General features: G+C 40.9%; 1 protein-coding gene across 1 annotated transcript in view; it reads left to right on the top strand.

Moving 5' to 3' along the window:
• The first annotated feature begins 520 nt into the window (after nucleotides 1-520).
• LOC111158513 (RAS guanyl releasing protein 3) overlaps nucleotides 521-6,000 on the top strand; it is a 105,535-nt gene continuing 100,055 nt past the window's right edge. Inside the window, exon 1 of the mRNA XM_022520586.1 lies at nucleotides 521-769. The gene's annotated coding sequence lies outside the window, so the exon portion shown is untranslated. The remainder of the gene's footprint in view (nucleotides 770-6,000) is intronic.

The following is a 6,000-nucleotide window of genomic DNA, read 5'->3' as shown; positions in this document are numbered from 1 at the left end:
GATGAAAAGAAATCAATGTGGCGATCCCTATCATCTGCCCCCTCCCTCGTCTCCCCCAGGAGTTTCATTTTATAGGTCATTCCCTTAGGAAACGAACATGATACAGGTTTGCGGATGGTATCTTATGTAGAAAATGGTACATCTCCAACCCCAAGCTTTGTTGGTGGGAAATGTCAATTTAGCACAACCAAGATGATAGGAAGTTAAACTTTGACTATGGTACCGTGACCAAAGCTGAATTTCCCTTAGCTTGTTTATTGGTATTCACTTGAAAGAAACACACACACACACACACGCACACACACACACACACACACGCGCGCGCGCGCGCGCACACACACACCTCACACTGCTTTTTGAAATCAAATACATTTCCTGCCTTCTTCTTTCCTCAGTGCTCTTACGACCAGCCTATTTATAGCCCAGGAAAGGAAAAAGCTCCAGGGGAGGCAGGAAAACTAAGTTCAGAAAGAATAGGAGGAAGTGTGCCTGCCATTTAGCCAAACAACCTTTAATTCATTGAGCTCAAAGCTTAGCAGCTTCACTGTCGTCCTGAGGCGTAAACAGCTTGCAAATTTGAAATTTTTTCCTCTTCCCACTTTTGACCAGTGCTGGGGCAATGGAGGTGATGGCAGCGTTTTAGAAGACAGGACAGAAATCTCTAAGAGTTTGCATGCATGGAAGAAACGCTTGGGAGGGGTTGGTGAAGTGGAAAGAGATAGTTCAACAGAGGAATGAGTTGGAAATGAGTCCACATCTGTGAGTTAAGGTAAGTGTCATTTTTAAGACCAACCATTGTTGTGTCTACATGCGTATCGGGAGCAATGGGCATCAACCAGAGACAGTATGTATCCTGTGAGGGCACAGCCTCAAGAAGAGCTCAGAAACTTGCTTATATTTCTGAAGAAATGCAGAAACCAGTCTCTGTCATGACATCTTCAGTTTTTAACAATGATAAATATTTTTTTGAAATCGTAGTTGTTTCCTTAAGATAGCTTTAAAGTATTCTTCTGCTTCATCATCACCAGGGAGTAAATAGTATAAATAATTTTACTAAAGATAATTTTTGAAAAATAATTTCTTGAGTTTGTCTGTCCAGTCCTTTCAAATTGCTGCTTAATAATCCGTGTACCTTTCCTTCGATCACTCCTGGCTTAGAATACATTCAAACCGGCTCGCAAGCAAACATAGTCAACTTTAGAAAAGTTGCTTTAATTAAAAGTTAAATTTGGCAGAAAAGTAAGCAAAGAGAAAGTTGTTGTTGTTTTTACTACAGAGCTTCTTTTCCTGGACATTCATTTTCAGACAAAGGAAAACCTTCCAGAAGCACCAAAAACATCACTGACCAGCTCCAGTGATAGAAATTGTTCGCAATCATTATTTACATTTAAGTTGTGGTTTCAAAACATTCGTGTCATGTACATTTTCTGAGTGACCTGAAAATTGCCCCCGGGTTTGGAAGAGGAAAGGTGGAAAGGGAACGGGTTAAATCCGAGAACAGTAGATGCTGTCCACAAAAACTTGGAAAGCTCCTAGGGACATTCCAAATTCTTTTAACATTCCTTGCCATCAAACAAGTACGTTTGTTTAAAAGATGCACCCTATTTGCATTATTTGCATCCACTGCTGAGAATACCCACATTTGTGTCCTGGCGGAACTTGATTAATGTTGTCACAAGGACAACAAAAGAATATGTTTCTTGTGGTCTGTTGACAAGAAAGAGCAGAAGGAAACGTGTTGCTGTTATTTTGCCTTATCCCAGTTTGAGATTGGTATGTTTAGAATCTGTCGCAAGGAGATAGCAAAGCTGGGAGCCAGAAAGGCTGAGGTCACCAGATTGCGACTGGGGAGAGGACGCCAGGACATGGATCTGTCTCCACGTGGAGTCTGCTGGCTGCTCTCTTTCCTAGGAGAATTTAAGGGTTTTTTTTTTTTTTTTTATTATTAGAATATTAGAATTTATTCCTTGGAAACTGTAGTCAAGTGTGGTATTCTTGAATAGGGAGAACAAGTTTTCTCCATTGAACTTGAACCGTACAAAGAAAGAGGGAAATAAAATTAATCTGGATAAAATGGTAGATCTGAAGAGACAAACTCTTAGCATGCATTTCCAAGACATTCCTGTGCTGTAAAGTTCTTTCTGAATCTGTTTTCTTATTTCCACAAAGTGAAGCCCCAGGTAACGTCTTTAATTGCCCCTCCACGTGGGTCTAGTGATAGAGATGGTGCTGACGGTTATCTTGATTTCTGGGAACGCTGAACTCCCTGCTCTTAACGGTTTCAAAACAACTTTCTCATCTGACACATTTGTATATTTACATTACGAGAATAAAAATGGCTTAAATACTGTCGAATGTTTAAATAATAGAGAAAATTTGGCATTATGCTTTTTATTCTAAAAAAATATATATTTTTCACTTTTGGAAACCTTATGGTGGGTCATTGGTTTCTGGAGGCCCCACAGATGATTATAAATATATTCATGAAATCCCAATCATTTAAAATAGATTTTGGGGGAGGATTGTTTAATCGTTTCACTGGTTTCTTGATGTAATTTCAAGCTCCTCAGACTATTTGAAGGTAGAGTTAGCCAATTTTGAAAAAAAAATTGTCAACATTTTTTTAGGTTTTCTGTTAAATAGAGATGTATTGCTTGGTTTCCAACATGACTCTTATGATTGCTCTGTGTTTATAGGTCTCATGATAGAGCCACATCTGGCCCTCCCATTTAAATACAGGGGAAATCAGATTATTGAAGAGATAGTGTGAAGTGTTGAGAGCCGGCAAAGTCACTGCATGTGGTCCACGACTTGTGGGATGTGTTGGCATGGAGTGTGGGGAGAAGCTTGTTAAGGCCAGGTGGCCGCACCCACCTGGGCCAGGTGCCGTGGAGGGGGTCACATTTTGGTTTTAGTTTGGCTGTGATAAGTGGCCTCTGGAGGTTTTCTCATCCCCACATACCCCTATGTGACAGGTTAACAACAGCACACGCCACTAAAGCATATTGATTGAGTTTTCCTCCTTATCCGGCAATCTTTACCTTTGTTAACTCAGCATTTACTCAGAGAAAGGGAATTATGTAAGATACAAAGCCCCTGACACCAACTTCTTGATTCATATTAACTAAATGAATGATGTAGATGGGGGGTACCAGGTAAGTCCTAATCTAGGCGGGCTTCCTGGAGTTCTGAGGCCGAGCGACTTGCAGGGCAGAACAGCTAATGACTATGGCAAGAGACAAGAGTGTCCAGAACAGGATTGGAGCTGTGTATGTGGGCCTCTGCGCATGCCAGTGGGACAGCAATATTCTTGGTGTACCCAAGGAAGAGGACTGCCAGACGGAAAACAGGATTCCCAGTTAAATGTGAATTTCAGCTAGACAATGAACTTTTTTAGTTTATCTCTGTCCTATTGCACAGGTGTGTGTGTGTGTGTGAAGCCTCTGCACGGGACATACATGTTCAAAAATATTATTTGTTGTTTATCTGAAATTCACACATATGTGGGTGTCCTCTGCTTTAATTTCCTAAATCGGGCCACCATAGCAGGGAGTGTGCACCAACAGTTGGCAGAGGCTGAGGCAGTGAGCATATGGGGCCGGAGAGAGGCATCTGGAGGAGGTTCGGGGTCAGACTGGTGGGACTGTGATGCTGGACAGGGGAGTTTAGAATCTAATTTAAAGCCACTGGGAAGCCACTGCGGGGATTTGGAAAGGGAAATGACATCAATAGAATTTGCCTGTTCAGGACAGGACCTGGTGGGGCAGAGAGAGCAGGTTGCCAAGGCCTGGGCTCTTGGTGACAGCAGAGAGAAGGAAACCAGATGGAGACGCATTAGAGAACAAATCGACATGTTTTGTAAACTAATTGGTGATGGTTACAGGAGGAGAGGAAGCATCAGAGAGGATGTTATGTTTCGTGTTATGTTTCTATTCTAAGAAATAGCCAATCAGAGGGATAGCAGCAGGTCAGGGAGTGAGGCGGGGAGATGAGGACTTTGGTTTTAGAGGTCTTAACTTTGATGCCCTGATGGGACAGCCACGTAGAAATCCTAAGCGAGCAGCTGGAAATGGGAAACAGCTTAGGAGGAAGGAGAGAAGCAGAAGAGATCACAACGGGCCAGTCCTGATTGGGCATTTCCTTCATGCCAAGACTTTTAGGTGATGCTCCCAGCCGCCCAGGGGCAGGCTGCATTGCCGGCCACCTTTTATAAAAGAGGAAATGGAGGTTCCGAGAGGTTAAGTAATCTGTCCATGACTCCTTAACTAGCGAGAGACAGAGAGTGAAAAGCAGGTGTGTAGGAAGCCCAAGCCAGCAATCAGCTCTGAATTCCCCTTCTGCATCTGCAAAGATCCAAAGGCACCTAATTTCCCCCAAAAGGGAAGCGTATATACTTGGAGAATTTCGTATTTCTTTACTTTCATGGTTATTTATTTCCGAAATTGGTTTAACCTTCCATGCCTCGTGTTTTACTTTTCCTTGCTTATCAGATGAGTTAAAGATTATTCCAAAAACAGGCCTACGAATGTTAAAAAACAAAAAAAAACAACAACAAAAAAACCCCCACAAAAACCGAACTCCTTTCTCTGTCCCCGGCTGTCCTCTAGTGGCCGTCCCAGGTAACGACGCCCAGGCCAGGCAGGGACAGCGCTGGCCCCATCTAGCAGCAAGCTTGTTAGGAAACCAAGAGTTCACAGAATCACTGCAGAAACATCTGTGGGCTCCTAAATGGTTTGGAGGCTAGTTGTGCTAGGAGATTCTGGAAAAGAACTTCGTGGAATTATATACCCCCTTACAGTTGCTTGGCCTGAAGGGTCGTTTGAATAGATACATTTCAGATTTACCTTAAACTTTGTAACCATGAAAAATATGTCACTTCTTTATCTTGTTAGGAGGACACATGTTATCAAGTTTGGTTATTAAGTTTTTAATGCACATACGTGCTTTAATTGTTAAGAAAGTTTCCTAGACCTTTTATTCTAAATATTTACTTCAAGATACACAGTATAGTTCTTAGTCAAAAGTGAGTAATCTCTCTCTTAGGAATATATCCTAAGGACATATTCATAGATTGAGACCAAAATGTATGTGAAAGAATGCATATCTATTTGTAATGGACACATTTTGGACAAATATACAAAATGAGGAAATTGTCAGTGTTCCACAATGTGGAATTTCACATAGCCATTAATTAAAATAGTTAATGTTTTTAGTAAATGTTAAGTGAAAAAGAAGGCAAAAAATTATATACATAGTGTGAACTCATTTACCTAACAATTGTATATGTTTATATGAAAATTAGTTACCTAAAAATTTACATATCAAAATATTAACAATAGGAATCTCTCCTTGGTGGGATAATGGGGATTTTCATTTTCTACTTTGTTTCCAGGATAAGCATGTTCTTCAAGATAAGCATGCACTAACTACTCTTATAATCAGGAACAAAAACCGGTGTGTTTTAGAAAAGTGGAGTATTAAGTCCCAGGGTTGATTTCTTGCTATCATGGCTGACAATAACGTCTGAGCTAATTCAGCCCCATTTACGGCCTCTTTGCCCAGTAAAGAGCTGTATCCTGTTTGTGACAGCATAATTCATTGTAATGGAAAAGATTATGATGCACTAGCCTGGTCTGTGACTTCACTATATTCATCAGCAACAGGAAACAAAGACACACATTTTTTTTTATAATTGTTTTAGTAATAATTGACAATTGGAGGAAATGAATGGCAGAAAACAATTATGGGCAGACAAGATGGTCAGCAGATCGGACTGGGAAATGCAAAGGAGCCAGTCTCAATTTTATTCCTGCAACAATTTCAGAACATTACAAAGATGTTATTGTTTTGTTTTCAATCCACTCCTGAAATCACTGTTGTTTTTACCAGCAGTTACACAATTCTTTGCTGGCAGCAGTGACCCCACCACCCCCACAGTATGTTTTTGATTCAGTAATCTGGTAATCCCACATCAGGGGTTGGTACTGAACTTTTTGTGTA

The sequence above is a fragment of the Enhydra lutris genome, unplaced genomic scaffold (genome assembly GCF_002288905.1).
Source record: "Enhydra lutris kenyoni isolate GAN:26980312 unplaced genomic scaffold, ASM228890v2 scaffoldscaffold59, whole genome shotgun sequence".
Lineage (NCBI taxonomy): Eukaryota > Metazoa > Chordata > Mammalia > Carnivora > Mustelidae > Enhydra > Enhydra lutris.
The sequence above is the reverse complement of the archived record's forward strand: the minus strand, read 5'-3'. Positions and strand labels throughout refer to the sequence as shown.